Genomic DNA, 17,510 nt, shown 5'->3' with positions numbered 1-17,510 from the left:
CTTTTATTTGTTTATTCATTTTCTGACAGAGAGAGAGTATGGAAGGAGGGGCAGAGGAAGAGGAAGAGAATCTCCAACAGATTCGCCACTGAGTGTGGGGCTCCATCTCGCGTCCCTAGGATCATGACCTAAGCCAAAACATCTCAAGAGTCGGGAGCTTAACCAATTGAGCCACCCAGGCACCCCATCTGTTTGTTTGTTTGCCATTAATTTAGATTTGAACTTAGTACTAACCTATCCATTTCCTTGTCAAGGAATCACAAGGGTTTTGGGGATCTATTAATGCTATGTATTCCAGGAATTTCTATTTTTTTGTTCTCAGAGTGGACAGCCTTCAGCCCTATGACTTCCCATTGTACAATATTCCAGGAAATGTACAACTTTACTCTTCCCTAATTCCATCACAGCTGTGACAAGGCCCACTTGTCCTGTCCATGTCATTTATTGCCAAGTTGACATACAAGGATGAACTCCAGGATTTAGATCCTGGGGCGATAATGAGTGCCTGAAAGAGGAGGAAGTGAGGGATGAACCAAGAAGCTCCATTAAATTAAAGAATTAAATATTTCTTCTGACTCATTACACATGGTGTCTTTCTCCCCACTCCCCCAAGCTGCCCTCAATCAAGCCATGAGCCTATGAAAGGGAGAAAAATGTCTCTTTCATTATCCCTAAAATTAACGTTATCTTCCCGGAGTAGTGAATGTTAGCTAATGACAGGCAAGGTGTTGGGTTGCAGGGACCTTTGAAGCAGAGTTTGCGGGACAAGGAAACAGAATGGATTTGCCAGTTGCTTTGTTATGCATCCAAAAGAAATGCTAAACACAGTAATATCTCATTTATTTGCATTCCACCAAGTGATTAGTCCCTGATACAGTGTTTTATTTGGGATTTTTCTCTTCTTCTAAAGATTTTACTTACTTATTTGTGAGAGCACACACACAAGCAGGGTGGGGGGGAGTGGCACACAGAGGGAGAAGCAGGCTCCCCACTGAGCAAGGAGCCCAGGGCAGGACTCCATCCCAGGATCCTGAGATCATGACCTGAGCTGAAGGCAGATGCTCAACTGACCAGCCACCCAGGCATCCCTGGGATTTTTCTATAAATAGAGCCTGAGTAAGGAATCCAGAAGGAGAAGCCTAAATACACACACGAGGGAATGGAAGGAGGAAGGCAGGTAGGAGGGAAGACCAAGAAAGGTGCATTTCCAATGTCTCTGTGCAGGACAACAGTGTTGGGCTCTGTAGGGAGCCCTGGGGAGTCCACACAGCGCCCTGTAACTGAGCACTGGGGCATGTATCCTCAGCCTCCCATCCCATCTTGGATAGGGCCACTGTGAGAGGTGTTGACGGCCTCCAACCCCACTCCCAGCTGCCTGGAAGAATGCCCTGCGGCAGAAAGTGGAAAGAGTCTTGGTGCCCTGCAGGTGGGAAGCAGTGGCCGCCACAGAAGCAGATGCACGACTGTCTAACTCAGCCACAGCTGCTCCCAGAGGTGGATCCACCAAGATGTGACGAGCAACAACAAAAGGGTCTGCTCCACACAGACGCAAATCATAACCGCCATCTGCTCCTCTCACCTCACGACTTTTGGGCTATCTCCACGGAGAACAATTTAGCAGCGTTTCCAAATGAAAAACGTACATACCACTTGGTCAGGAAGCTCAGCGATTTGCCCTATGACTACTCTCGCTCATGTGCAAAATGTCATACGTATGGCATTTACTGGAGGAACAGTTGTCATGGCAAACACATTGGGAGGAAAATAATTCAGCATCAATCAATATGGAACTAATCAAATAAACTATGATATATCCACGGAACAATGGAATCACAGCGATAGTTAATAATGCTTAACAAGCTGCATGAAATCGTAACTGGCAAATTAGACGGCACGTTCAATTGATCAGAAACCAGCATGGCCAGAAGGATCCACGGTAGCTGAATGTCAGTCACAAACGACAAACCATGTGACCTCCCTCTAGTCACAGTTCTGCTCCTACTTTAAAGTTGATTTTTAGATCATTGTTCAAGGAAAAGGCTCAGGCTGCAAAAGCAACCATCTTGCCCTCAATTTCCCTGGCTAAATTCTTCTGCCCTGAGCACAGTACAGCCTAACTATGAACACAAAATGTCCATGTTTATTTAAAGGGCAAATGGAAAAATCCACTCAGTTCACTAGCATTATGATGCATTTATGAGTAGAAGTGGGTTTTTAAATTTTGTGTGTGTGTGTGTTTTTTTTTTTTTTTCTGGCTGTTCTGCTCTCCATTTTATTCTAGATTTTTAAGTAGCTGATTGAATTATAAAGCCAGAGTCCTGCATGTGAAAGGCCAGACCTCACAGAGTTAAACTAATTCCCCAGCAGGCTCACTTCATCAAGCAAGCTGATAACTCATACTCAGCAGGGTTTTTCTTCTTCCTGATAGCTTTCCTCTCAGCTTTCATATGCAAACAAAATATGCACCAGCCTGAAGAAGTGTCCAGAACTTGGAACACTGCTCCATCTCCCTGGTGGGAACCAAGAGCCTGGAGAGCTCTGTTCAGCCCCATCCAGAATCACCACCCCCCATCTGGATTCCTCCATTCTCTGTCTTTGAAGACAAAGAAAATTCACCAAACCTGCACCATGCCTTTTAAATCTCAATAGATTGGTGGGGGAGAGGAACCCTGAGAGACTGTGGACTCTGAGAAACAATCTGAGGGTTTTGAGGGGTGGAGGTTGGGGGGTTGGGTGAGTCTGGTGGTGGGTATTAAGGAGGGCACGTATGGCATGGAGCACTGGGTGTGGTGCATAAACAATGAATTCTGGAACACGGAAAAGAAATTTAAAAAATAAATAAAAATTAAAAAAAAAATCTCAAGAGAGGCACACCTAGAATCCTATGCTTAAAATAGTGCCTTACTCTGAAGGTGAAATAAAAATTCTGGTGCTGGATTGAACCCTCCTGGGGAGTGGGTTAACAATGCAGGGTCCCTCCTGCACCCACATAACGTGGTCATCCTGCTGTCAGCGTCAACATGTGTTCAGCCATGGGCAGGACATCAACAGAGTGGGACGCATCCAGAGCAGTCAGGACATTTTAGGCTGTCAAGGAAGCAAAAAGCACTCCCTATCTGGTGTCCCGTCTGCCATTCTGCCTTTTTTTTTCCCCCAGTGGGAAGAAATCCCTAAAGAAGAAAACTTCCCATATCAGGATTAGTTCCAGGAATCGTGCAGATTCCACACAGGATAGGAGAAAGTCTCTGTCCATTAAAAAAATCTTTCTCGCGGACGTTTTAAGCTGGACGTTTTAAGAAGAACTGTGAACAGTCCCATAAAGCAAATGTATTTCCCTCCTCTCTTTTCCCAACCATGGAGACAAGAGTTGGGATCCACAGCAGCTTAAAACAAAGCACACGGTGAGAAGGCTCATTCATTACACTGACAAGGACTGCAATAAAATTACGAAGAATTGGGTGCCATTCAACAATGTCGACGGGGGCTGAATCTGATGAAAACCGTGTTGGTTTCCTAGTCTTCAGGAAAGACTATGGAGCCCAAGGAGCCATGGGGGGAGGTCGGGAGCTGCAGAGGGAAGCAAAGGGAAAATGAATGTGCAGAGGAGAGAGGGGAGGGGCGTGTGCCAGTATCTGGTGAGGGCACCAGTCTCCAGATTGGCTTATCTTGTTTCCCTGTCTTGTCTCTGAATCTTGCCCAGGACTGAAACAGGACAGAGATACTGAGCTCACCTCATGAATTCAGAAATGTCCAAAGTGTAGAAATACAGCTCAGGCATGTCCTGCTTAGATCTTAGAGCCAATGGAAGGGACACATGACAGTTGTTGTGTTGTTTTTGTTTTGTTGTTGTTTTTTTATTTAAAAGTATTATTTACATTAGTAGAGGCAATGTTCCGTTCATTAGGACCCTTATTTTCTATTAGTCCTTTGGCATATTTCAGACACATAAAGCAGCCCTGCTCTGACCCACTGCCCACCCCCGTACCCCCCATGACACTCCACGCTTAGTCACGGCCTTTCCCACATTTGCACCCGTATGTCAGTTACACAGTTTCATACGGCTGACCCGTGAACAACATGGTTTTGAACAGCAGGGATCCCCTTATGGGAAGATTTTTTTTTTTTTTAAGAAATGGGACAGCAGGGGCAGCTGGGTGGCTCAGTGGGTTAAAGCCTCTGCCTTCAGCTCAGGTCATGGTCCCAGGGTCCTGGGATTGAGTCCCACCTCGGGCTCTCTGCTCGGCGGGAAGCCTGCTTCCTCCTCTCTCTCTCTCTGCCTGCCTCTCCACGTACTTGAGATCTGTCTACCCAAGAAATAAATAAAATCTTTAAAAAAAAAAAAAGAAAAGAAAAGAAATGGGACAGCAAAAGGGGGACCTGGGTGGTTCAGTCGTTAAGCATCTGCCTTTCGCTCGGTTCATGGTTCCAGGGTCCTGGGATCGAGCGCCTCAACAGGCTGCCTGCTCAGCGGGAAGCCTGCTTCTCTCTCTCCTACGCCCCTGTTTGTGTTCCCTCTCTCCTGGTGTGTCTCTCTCTGTCAAATAAATAAAAATCTTCAAAAAAAAAAAAAAAAGAAAGAAAGAAAGAAAGAAAGAAAGAAAGAAAAAGAAAAAAGAAATGACAGCAAGACATTTATTCACAACTGCCCACCCCAGTGTCCACGGAACCAAATGGAAGGCAACTGCCAGGGACTTTATTCCTGCTGACCTCTGAGCACCCCGGGGAGGCCCCCTCAAAGTCATTAGCACCCATGGGGGCTGTACCAGTCAGCACTGTAGGATCCCTCTCCCCACACAGAAGGAGTAGTGGAGTCAAACACGGGGGTAGAGGCCAGGACACTGTCCAGAGGACAGGGGTCCTACTTTGCAGGGAGCCCAGCATCCTCAGCTCTCTTGTCTTCTCTCCTCCCATGCTCCATGCTCGGCTGCACAAAAGTGGCCAGGGCCCCGATCACTCCTGGGTTAGGCTTGTGCCCCTCCCTGTTACTGCATGCTAGCCCCTTGGCTTCTGGGAGGCCAGCTCACTCACAAATGGCCACAGCTGTCCATGGCCATGGGCAGGAGGTGCACCTCCAGGCAGAGGAGACAGCTGTACTGTGCCTTCATGCCCTGTAGCCACCTTCGGGGCTGCCCCCCAGCTGCCCACTGCACCAAGACCTCCAGACTGAGGAAAATCTTCATCCCACGCCTCCTGCCACCTGCCACTGCCCCTTTCCAGCCCACCCAGCTCGGTCTGCCTACAGGCAGATTTTCTTTTCAATAAATATACACACAGTACTATATATGTATTTTTCTTTTCCTTCTGATTTTCTTAATATTTTCTTTTCTCTAGTTTACTTTCTTATAAGAACCCAGTATATAATACATGAAACATATAAAATATCTGTTAATGGAGTGTTCATGTTATCAGTAAGGCTTTTGGTCAACATTGGGCTATGAGTTAGATTTTTAGGGAGTCCTAAATTATTCACGAATTTTTGGCTGCAAGGTGTCAGCGTCCCTAACCCATGCATTGTACAAGGGTCTTCTTACTACTAATTAATACCTTCTACAGTTTTGCATGCATTTAACTTTTAAAAGATACACATACTTCCTTCTGCATTTACTATTCACCCAGATGGATACAACTCCTCCAGTTTGATCTAGCTGCCACCGCTTCCCCTACTGGTGGGTATTTAACTTGTTTTCAACTTTTCATTATTGTGATCATAAACACACTCAGCAGGGAGCCCTCCATGGGGTTCCATCTCACCACCCTGAGATCATTACCTGAACCAAAATTGAGAGTCGACCGCTTGATGGGCTGAGTCACCCAGGTGCACCACTGTGATACATTTTTAGTGAAACAGTACATCTTGGAGATATTTTCATGCCTGTCCATGGTGTTTAACTCATCGTATAACATCGTCATAGCATTCTAGCTTAGGAAAGCACTATTTCTAATCCAGGCTTATTGCCGGACATTAAATTTTATTTTTATCTAATTTTTTTTTTTAATTAGGCTCCACACCCAGCATAGAGCCCAGTGCAGGGCTTGAACTCATGACCCAAGAGTTCAAGATCTGAGCTAAAATCAAGAGTAGGGACAACTGAACAACTGAACCACCCAGAAGCCCCCACTGCTGGTCGTTTAGATTGCCCCCTCCTTTACTCGTGCTGTTAGCAACCATGCTTACACTTATACGTCTCTATGGACACACGTGATAGCTGCTCTGAAGGATGTACCTACAGCTGCAGTCACTTGGTCACAGGGTGTGTGTACTTGCAACTTTGCTACATATTGCCAAATCAGTCTCCAAAGTAGCTCTACATGAGGATATCCACTGCCTTCCCACCTCACCATCTCTTAGCATTGTGTATCTCCTATGTTTTTGCTGGTGAATGGATTTGAAACGACTTACCCTAATATTTATTTTCAAATACATGATTAAGATTGAGAATCTTCTCATGTTTTTATTGACCATTAGGTCTTCTCTTCCATTCATTGCATGTCCATCTTCTTGGTTCCTTTTCCTTTTGGATGACCCTTAGAAAAGTCTGTTCCAAATAATCCTTATTTCCATTTACTTTAGAAGAGGATTGTCCATGGAAATCTTGATTGAGAAGAATCTAATAAGTGAATGATAAAATAAGTCTAATTAGGTTAATAATTGAAAAATCCAATAAGTAAATACAATTAATTCATGTCTGCTTCTCGTAGCTCTGGAAACTCAACAATGATGACTGTAATGCATGTGAGAGATAGCCCCCTGAAGAATGTGGGTCTCTGGCTGCACTGGTAACCTGACACTGCTTCATGGCCCTTGGGCTAAGGAAATAGGGGAGGAACTAACATGGTTGAATATTGACTCTACTCAATTGACAGATACCACTTCATTTAATTTTTGGAAAAGGAAACTGTGAAAGAAGTATTATTTCTCTCCCTTGAGGATGAGGAAATAGAGTCTGAGAAAGAATAAATGTTCATCCTGAGGTCACAGACTTTGCATTCAGCAGAGCCAGAATTTGGACCCAGCTGTTTCTGCCTCTAAAGCACGTGCATTTCCCACTGTACAAAAGAATCATTATCTTTATGGATATTGTAGTTGGAAGAGAAGGTTCGTATGTAAAGTGGTAGCCATTCTCTCAAAAATAATCATTTTTTTGAGGGGGAGCTAAAGACTATGTCTAACCTTTTCTGAATGTAACCATTAGAGATTTTCAGAGTCACAATGTCTCCCCGCCACACTCCCAAGAGGAAACTGTGGCCATTGCATTATTTTTTGAATATTGTACATGCTGTGGGAACCGATATGCATTCTTTTCTTCCCCTTCCCTTAGACTACTTGTCCTCCTGCTAAGAGAAGAGTGGTTAGTTTTTCAGGAAACAATATCAACTGCTTCCTTAGGGGGTTGATGATTTGACAAGGCATGCAAAGGGGGAGAGATGAATCAGGCTTTGATAGAATATAAAACAAGATTTAGTTTCCAAAAATGCTAGAATATATTCTGAAAAAATTAAATCAAACCCAGTGAATATATTACACATTAAAAAAAAAAAACAAACGTGGTGTATTTCTCAACTACAATTGTTGGGTGGCTACAGAAGGAAGGCAGACTGAGCCTGATGATATGCAACTCTGGGGAACTTTAGGAACTTCTAAAGTGGTGTTCATAGCTCTTAAGAGGTCTTGAACCTTGGCAAATGCCCCATAAGGTTTAGGGCAAGGCATTCTTTTTCACCCCACTGGTAGACCAAGTCTCCCTGCCTTATTGTGCACAGTTACCTTTGATGTGATTTCAGCTGAAGCCCTGCTGGACAGTTCCCACTGCACCCTCCCACCTCCCACACACCTTTCTTGACTTTCTGCCTTAAGATTCTTTCTGAAGTCAAAGAAGCTGCCTCAGCCTTTGTACGGAACCAGAAAGTGGAGAGAGTTCATGTCTCTGGAGATAACCCTCAACCAACAGAAGACTGCGCTGATAAATAAATGTCCCAGGTCTGGCCCTTCAAAGGGAATTTGTACAGTGTTCTCTACCTCCTGTTCACCAGAGCAGTACCAGTTCAGTCTTGCACATTTCTTGACTTTTCTTCCTTCCCTCTCACATTCTCCCTCCTCTCTCAATCCTGCCTCCTGTGATCAACTCCCAAATAAACTAGTCCTTTTCTTAGGTTCTGCTTTTGGAGGAACCTAAAGCCAGACCCCCAAATTCTCCTATGTACCCCACCTCCACCTCCAGGAAGCCTTCTCTGACCTCTTCTAAGTATAAAAAATGTAGCTGAACTTCCCTTTTTACCACAATATGTATTAATTTACTCTTTTTAAAAATATTTTTATTTATTTATTGGAGACAGAGTGAATGAAAAAGAAAGCATGAGCGGGGTGGAGGAGCAGGCGGAGAGAAGCAGGCTCCCTGCTTAGCAGAGAGACTGACACGGGGCTCCATCCCGGGATCACAAGATCACAACCTGAGCCAAAGGCAGATGCTTAACTGACTAAGCCTCCCAGGCACCCCTGTGTTATTTTACTCTTTACCCATATTCTTCACTAGCTTGTGAGCTTCCTGAAGATAGGGGCTGCATACCATTACATGCCTAGCTCCTAGCATATCTGGCACACAACAAGCACTCAGTAAATATTGAACGAATAAACAGAGACAATAATTACAGATACTGAGCTAGATACTTGTTAGTCATATGCCAAGATGAACAATAGTCACAGCATTCCCTTTGGTCAAGAGGATATAGTGCACTGAAGTGGCAGATGAAGAAGACCAGATAAATTACAAAACTTCAACAGAGACATGGTTTGAGCTTCAACAGAGACATGAAACATTGCCTAAGCTGTACCTGGAAAGAACAGGAAAAAGCTCTCAGAAAAGATGTTTGATCAAAGATGTAAAGAAATCTGATATATATTAACGAAATGAGTAGATCAAAACAGTTAAAATAACTCCCATTTATTGAACCTTATTCTGTGCCTGCAACTTGTACAAAGGGCTTTCTAGGCATTATCTCATTTAACCTCTATAAGTAGATACTGAGCAATTCTATTTTCCAATTGAAGGCTGAGGCTCATGAGGTTAAGAATTTGTTTGGATTTGCACAGACAATAAAGATTTAAAAAAAAAAAACAGCATTCTAGATTATTTAATGCTCAGACTCTTAGCCCAGCTTTTATTATAATAAAACTTGTTAATGGAAAAAAAAAGAGTCAAATCATGGGTTATTCCTCATATGCCATGAATTCTCATGTGAAACAGCCTATAGCAAAGACAAAGGAAGCCTCAGGCAAAGAGATACAGTGTTATCTTTGAGGAATGACAAACACTCCCACACACTCCTACGTACCCCCAGCCACATGCTCACCCCACACCAAAGCTCATATTTATCCTTCTGTAGTTGGAGAATTTCAGGGTCTGCTTCCCTCTCTAATTAGAATAGGGTGTACAGATCTCTTTCCAAAATCTCTTTAAAATATGGTTCCACTTGGAATCAGCTTGTAGTTCTTCAAGCCCTTCTCAACCGTTTTAAGTTAATCTTCAGAACCTCCCCACAGGTGCACACTAAACGCACATACACACAAGTGCACACACATGCACACACACTCAGAAAGAAGCACCAAAGAAAGATCTTCAACAGTCACCAGGATTATACGTATAAGGTGTGACTGAGGAATACTGGTCCCTAATGAGGAGCTAAGACAAACTATTTGAAGGTGAAGCTTTCAGATCAAAACTTTGAATTTCCTCTCAAAATCTGATAAACTCTGCTGTAGAAACAGATTATTTGGGGTGTTTCATTCTCTGCAGATTCAGAGCACTGTTTGGGCAACTTCTCAGAGGTGAAATTATGCTTAACGTGATCTGTGGAGAAGTCACTGTATAAAAGTGAGAGAAAGAAAAAGAGAGAGAGAGAAGGTGGGAGGAAGGGAAGGAGCAAGAAACGGGGAAGAGAGTAGGGCAGAGGAGGCTGCTTGTTCTCTGAGGGGATTAAACGTAGCAACCGAATAAAAAAATTCAGCAACTGAAGAAAAAAATAAATTATAGGGAAACAAAATCTGTTTTCGAGGTCTCTTTTCCATGAAGACAAAGGAGGAAACTTCTTACTTTGCCTCCGTTCTGCAGGACATCACCCTGGAGGGAAAATCCCAGAGGACAAAAAATATCTTTGCCCCAATTTGAAATGCCGATTGAAGTGCGAATAGATGAAGAAATGGAGATCTTCTCATGGCCCAGAGACAGCAGACTTGATTCAGCCAGGAGACCAGGATGAAATGAGTGACTTCGCTGTATATTCTTTATGCTTTATTCTGTATATTCTTTAAGAGAACGGGCAGGGATCCTGTCGGAGTGGCAGGCAGTTATCAGTACCATTGTATCAAGGTTTGTGAATCAGATTGTGAAATGAGAATGGGGCTTCAGGCTGGTTTATCTGAGGAGGGTAAGAACCCCTTCCGGGAAGAAGCTAATCCCCACAGGACTGAAGAAAGACGTGGCACTGTGTAAAACATGACCACAATTTATGGCACATTTTCTGGTGGAGATCTCAGGCAGCCCCAGAGCTGTGATTCCATGTTAATTGATGCAAAGGGTGCTGCTTTCCAGATGACCTTGTGCCTCTTTGAATGAGGCAGACACACTTACCACATGTGATCATGTTTATTACACATGCCTTACCATCATGTAGCATTCGCCGCCCTTTCCCAGTAGCACAGAACCCGACAAGGACACACCCTATAAAAAAAAAATAGAAACTCTGGGAATTTAGTCATCTTTAAAATGATGGCAAAGCACAGCACTCACCACGAAAGGTTGTTGTAAGTGAAGGAGACTAATGCATGAAAAATAGAGTATCGGGCATGCACTAAACATCTGTAAGTAGGACTATCATTTGCATTTTCTGAAAGCATTACGGATGGGTGTATTAGGTAGACTTCTCTCCTTGGGCATATTCAGCTGAGATGTTTCAGGCACCTATTTTGTACACAATGCTAAAATCTTTCCCACATGAGTTTCCATCCTCACAGCATTTCTGTGAAGTTGGCATTATCATTTCTACTTAAGAGCTAGGAAAATCAAAGCTCTTACCAGACAAAATAATTTTCCCTTAGTCACTGAGCTCTAAAGTTGTAAAACATTTGAAGTGTGCTCACGTCTCTGACACATGGACACCTGCACTCCATCATACCGTGTTCAGACCTTTGACATACATGAATTTTTATAGCCCAAGCATATTCTAGCTACCGGTGTTCCGATAGACCAGCTCTCCAAAGAACAAGCCCTGATGTGTCATCTTTGCCAGTTTTGGTGGCATAAACACCCTCCCCATGGCTAATTTCAAGCGACCACAGCCACCTTGGACAAGTCTTCAGTACTTAACAATCTGCTCTCTCTAGCCATTATAAAGCGATGGATAGGGAGTGGTTGGTAAAAGGGTACAAATTTTCAGTCATAAGATAAATAACGCCTGGGAATCTAATGAAGAACATTGTGACTATAGTTGATAACACCATATTGTACCATGGAAATTTGAGGGTTCTTACCAAAAAAGGGAGGGAAGAAGTAACTATTTGAGGTAGTGGATGTGTTAATTACCTCAGAGGGAGGACTTTTTTGACAACATACACATATATCAAATCATCGTTTTGTACACTTTAAATATCTTATGGTTTTGTGAATTATAACTCAGTAAACTAAAAAAATAAAATGAGATAATAATAAAAAATAAAAAATTAATTATTATCTATTAAAAATAATAAAAACAGGGGCATCTGGGTGGTTCAGTCAGTTAAGCACCCAACTCTAGACTGTGGTTCAGGTCATGATCTCAGGGCACTGAGATCAAGCCCCGCATTGGGATCTGTGCCTCGCATGAAGTCTGCTTGAGATTGTCTCTCTCTCCCTCCTCCCCAACCTCTGTCAAGTAAATAAATAAATCTTAAAATAAGAACAGTAACAATAAAAACCGATCCATTTAGCACTAAAATTTGAACTTCCAACCAGTAGTCTTCAACCTGGACTATAGTACTGTCATCTGAGAAGCTTTCCAAAAATGTTTGTTGGCAAGTCTACAGTGCAGTTCTATCAGAATCTCTGAAGATGGGATCGGATCATCCGTATTTCTTTTGTTTTGTTTTGTTTTGTTTTGTTTTTTTAAGATTTTATTTATTTATTTGACAGACAGAGATCACAAGTAGGCAGAACGGCAGGCAGCAAAAGAGCAGGAAGCAGGCTCCCTGATGAGAAGAGAGCCCGATGCGGGGCTCGATCTCAGGACCCTGAGATCATGACCTGAGCCTAAGGCAGTGGCTTTAACCCACTGAGCCACCCAGGCGTCCTGAGTCATCCATATTTCAATGTGCCCACAACCACAATGGCGGGAGTTAAAGGCTGATGTGATGGATGCTTCTTTCTGTCTATTGCTGGCTGTGTTTTTTCTCGTTCCAGCCCCCTGACCTCAGAGTTGCAACACTGGAGCCACCCTGGCAAGGTGGAAATGTGTCAGGGGGCCAGATCTGCACCAGGACAGAGACAGCCTATAAATCAGGCGCAACCGACAGCAGAGAGGCGTGAGGCAGGTGACATGAGGAGACCAGTGACTCAGAAACAAAACAAGCACCCGAGAGCAAGGAAGGAGTCCAACAGACGCAGGGAAACGGCCGAAGGAGCTGAGGGGACACAGGTGCTAAGTGATGGATGATCGGATGGGGGCCGCCCAGGCTCAGGGTGGGAATCACGTGGATCGGAACTCAACCCCCTGCCCACCACTCCTCACGGTGCACCTGCGGGCAGCTTGTTGAAATTCTCTGTGCCTCAGTTTCCTCCCTTCTAAACAAGAGCAATGTTACCTCATGTGAAAGAATCAGTGATATAACAGAACCTATCACATAATCAAATCCAGTAATATTGGGCTTTAAAAAATGGTCTTATCCCTGTTACAAAAGCCCATGCTGCCTGACACAGGAGAGACTGTTTTTATTTTACTTGATCCCGTTTTTCCAAGTTCAGGCCGAAAGAGATCATGGATTGATTTCGAGACCATTGGATTGATCACCTTCTTAACTATGTGGCACACTGTCGTTCATCCATCCATGGCTAGCACTCTTTTCAGATTGTCTTCCAGCTTCTTTCTTGCTCCAGTGCCATTCTCTTTCCCATGCGGACACCACACTCTGGTATGTAGGGTACGGACTTCCAATCTGCACGTATGTTTATGCAATGGCCCTTGTATCTACGCAAAGTACAAATATGGCTTTACAGAGACATCAATACCATCGTCTTAGCTTGGGCTGCCATGACAAAATACCACAGACGGGGTGGCTTCACCAACAGATGTCTCTCACCATTCCAGAGACTCAAGCCCATGGTCAAGGTGTCGGCAGGGTTGCTTTCTTCTCAGGCCTCTGACTGGTTTACAGATGGCGGCCTTTCGCTGTGTCCTCGCGTGGTCTTTTCTCTGCGTGAGCACATACCTGATCTCTAAATTTCTCCTTCTTTAAGGACCTCAGTCAGATTGTATTGGGGTCCAGCCTAAAAACTTCATTTTAGCGTAATTACCTTTTTTGAGTCGTTAGTTCTAAAGATGGTTACCTACCAAGGTCCCTGTGGCAAGTCTTCAGCATATGAATCTGGGGGAAACACAATTCAGCCTATAGTAATCATTGTTTTATTGTGGTGGATTATGGTGGTCTTGGCAGCCAGTGAACCACACACATACCTCCTTGGGTCTACGCTCTCATGTACTCTCTTCTCCAGCGACTCCAGCTTTGGCACATAACTTGCCCTGGGTAATGGAACATGAGCAAACATGATCAAGCAAAGGCTTAACAACATTCTGTGCTTTGGGGCTTGACCTTTCTTGCTGCTGGCACGTCTCCTGCTACAAGTTGTTGCAAACATGAATGAGACCTCCCAGAAGGAAGGAGCCAACATCAATGTCCAGAAGGGCAGGTGAAGCCATCTTAGACAACCTTATAACAACTGCTCCAATTGCCAGCCAGCTGCAGGGGAATGAGTGAGCCCAGAGGAGATCGGCAGAAATGCCCCACGCATCCCCACACAAAACGGGGACTCCCAGCCTTGCGAGCTAATGAACAGCTGTTACAAGCCGGTAAGTTTGAGCTGGTTTGTTAGCAGCAACAGATCTCATTCTGTGATCTCATTCTATTTCCTACTATTTTTCATTGAACATTTTGTATTTGAGACATTCCTATTTGTAGATCTGTTTCACTCCTTCTGGCTGCTGCACGGCATTTGCCAATACACATGTTGTACTTTACATACTCCTTCTTCTAGGGATGGACGGGGCACTGCCTCCAGCTTTTTATGCTACACATATTCTCGTAGATTCTCATCAACCACCTGTGTGAGAGGGTCTCTAGATACACTACTCAGAAATGAAGTTGTTGCGTTATAGGGAAAATGATTATTTAACCGCACTAAATATTGTTGGATTGGTCTTCAGAATAGCTATAGCAATTTATACTCCTTCCAGAACTGAAGGAGGGTCATCCAGGGGCTTTTATGTTTCTTATTAGAGTAGGAATTATTCCCTGATGGTGGCTAGCTTTCGGCATGCAAGAGAAAGTAAGTACAAGTCCCTAGCTGAAACAGCAAAGAGTGGTCCAGAAATCAAAACCTAGCTATTGCCACAGGCAGATCTTAACACTTTCCCTCTACTTCTCATCTTCACTAGCCTTACTTGGAATTGGCATACTGTTGGGTTTTTGTTGTTGTTGTTGTTATTCACCTGATACATGATCAAATTCAGTTTTCTGTTCTCCAGTGTCAGACTATCATTTTGTGACTTTTAACATTTTTACTTCTCTGTTATAAAAGAACTAAGAGGTAACCAGAATTTACTGGTAACAGACAATTTTGTTAAAACAATTTGTTTGAGTTCTTTAGGCTGAAATCATCTGAAGATTTTTTTAAAAAGCAGTTTTTTATAACACTTAGAAAATTACATTATATTTTTAAAAAGATAAATATCATGATACAGAGTATGTGGAAAATAATTATACTATAATGTTAAGAGAAAAAATCAGTATACAGAGTATGCAATGAATAATCACAAGTATAATGACTAGAGCATTTACTATAAGGATATTTGTCAATACAAACTGCTTAGACTTGGGTCCTAAGGCTTTGCTAAGCAAGAGGGCAGAAGCAGCTCAGGCCCAAAGCCCGCCTAAGGTTAGGATTATTATAGGAGTTCTTTCTCACAGTAAGCATGACGCTGAAGGATAGGGGCAAACCAGATCAAAACCATCTGTCATCCTCCCACACCACAGACATGCGTCGCTTAGCACAGGCCAGGAAGCCTCAGGCTACTAAGGCACTCTGGAGGAAGACACACTTACCTTTGACCTCAGGGAATCTGAACAAATATTTCTCAAGTGCAATGACCAGAAAGTTGGCAAAGATAACCAGCTGTACACGGATGCAAGACCACATGAAAGAAAACCAACAAAAGGAATAGACAGCTGAATTACACGCTAATTATAAAATAACCAGGACCATTACACCTATAGAAATAAAAAGCAAGCTGGAAAATATTCAGTGGCAACAGAAAGCTAGAAGAAGTGATATAGTATGTCTGAAAAAAAAAAAAAGACCAAACAGAACTTCTGGATATAAAATACACAGTAAAAGGAATTAAGAGCTTAGTAGTGGTATTGGACAACAGATTAGACATAACTGAAGGGAGACTAGGAAAGAAGATGACATTTTTCTAGTGTCTGTTATTGGGGCTGTTGTAACAGAATACCACAGAAGGGGCAGCTCATAAACAACTGAAATTTATTTCTCACAGTTGTGGAGGCTGGGAGTCCAAAGTCATGGTACCAGCAGATCCAGTGTCTGCGGAGGGCCTACTTCCTGGTTCCTAGATGGCAACTTTTGCTGTGTCCTCACATGCAGAAAGGAAATCTTTTTGTAAGGGCACTAATCCCAATCAGGAGGGCTTGCTCTAATGAGTTACCTAATCATCTCCCAAAGGCCCCACCTCTTAATACCACCACCCTGGGGTTAGGATTTCAACATATGAATTTGGGAGGAATGCAAGCATTCAAACCCTATAGGCACATACAACTCAGAGACAGAAGGAGACACAGAAAGACTTGTGATTATAGTCTCAGAAAGGGAGGAAAGAAAATGGGACAGAGACAATATTTGAAGAGCTAAGATTGAAGACTTTTTCAGAATTGATAAATGGAACTAACCCACAGATTCAGGCTCAGAATACCCAGGCAGGATAAATAAAAATAAATTACTATCTATATGCAACATAGCCAAACTGTGACAAAAGACAAAGTGACAAAAACAAAGAAGGATGGATGGATGGATGGATGGAAGAAAGGAAAAAAGAAAGAAAGAAAGAAAGAAAGAAAGAAAGAAAGAAAGAAAGAAAGAAAGAAAGAAAGAAAGGGAGAAGGCGGGCTGGAGGGAGGGAGGGATAGGTAACTGACTTCAACAGTAACAACGAAATGCCCATGTACTAAAAGAAAATTAATACAAACCTAAAATTCTACCTTCACCAAAATTATCTCTGGAGAATGAGGGTGAAGTAAACACTCTTCAAACACTCCAAAACCAAATTCATGATCAAACATCTCACTGACAAAGGATGTAATTCAAACAAAAGGAAAGGGATCCCAGATGGAAAACTGATGTGTAAGAGGGAATGAAGAACCAAAAATGTGATAAATATGTAGGTAAGTGCACACAAAATAATGTCTGGTCACATAAATGCATATGAATAATGTTGTACATATGCATATGCACAATCCACAAAAGCACAACCCTGGAGAGTTAGAATACCATATAGCAATAAGGTAAGGAGAGGGGAAACTGTTGAAGTATTCTAAGATCTATCAAGAAAGAGGGGAAAGAATTTTATTAAATTTTAATTTTTAATAAGTTAGGTGTGCATGTTGTGATTTCTATGGTAACTACTAACATAGTCATGGAAAAATAACAGAATGAAAATAGAATATCTAAACATATAAATAGCAGTTGAACAGTTAAGTAAATGGATGGATACTGGGAGTCAGGTTTTTCACTGTTGGAGTCTGAGTCGACAGATAAGCAGGGGAAGAAGCTAGAATGATCCATGCAGTTAGGTGCAAAACTTGGAAACACAAGTAAGATTTCATGTTTAGCTTAAAATAGATACATATGTTCACATAATAGCAATACTTAGAGATATGTGCACATTGGCTAATACACACACATATTTCTTTGCCCTTCCAGCTAAAAGGAAGTAAAAGAAATGATACTCCAGTAGCAATAAGCACATATAGAGCCCTGATTTTCATTCCTAATATCATTCTCCATTAAAATGAACCAGGGCTGTTTAGAGACATGGTCAATTCTAGTATCAGCAAGGGATATACATAGGATGAACCTGTAATATCTTGTATTGCCAGAAAGTAAGGAAGTGTTCAACACACACACACACACACACACACACACACACACACACACTGATAAGATTATGTCAAGGAGACAACTGAAAGTGTTACCAAT

At 42.7% G+C, this 17,510-nt stretch overlaps 1 pseudogene; it reads right to left on the bottom strand.

The window, feature by feature from the left end:
- LOC131835446 (S-formylglutathione hydrolase-like) overlaps window positions 1-5,904 on the bottom strand; it is a 42,313-nt pseudogene extending 36,409 nt beyond the window's left edge.
- Window positions 5,905-17,510: the final 11,606 nt, after the last annotated feature.

This window comes from Mustela lutreola, chromosome 7 (assembly GCF_030435805.1).
Source record: "Mustela lutreola isolate mMusLut2 chromosome 7, mMusLut2.pri, whole genome shotgun sequence".
In the NCBI taxonomy this organism is placed as follows: Eukaryota; Metazoa; Chordata; class Mammalia; order Carnivora; family Mustelidae; genus Mustela; species Mustela lutreola.
The sequence above is the reverse complement of the archived record's forward strand: the minus strand, read 5'-3'. Positions and strand labels throughout refer to the sequence as shown.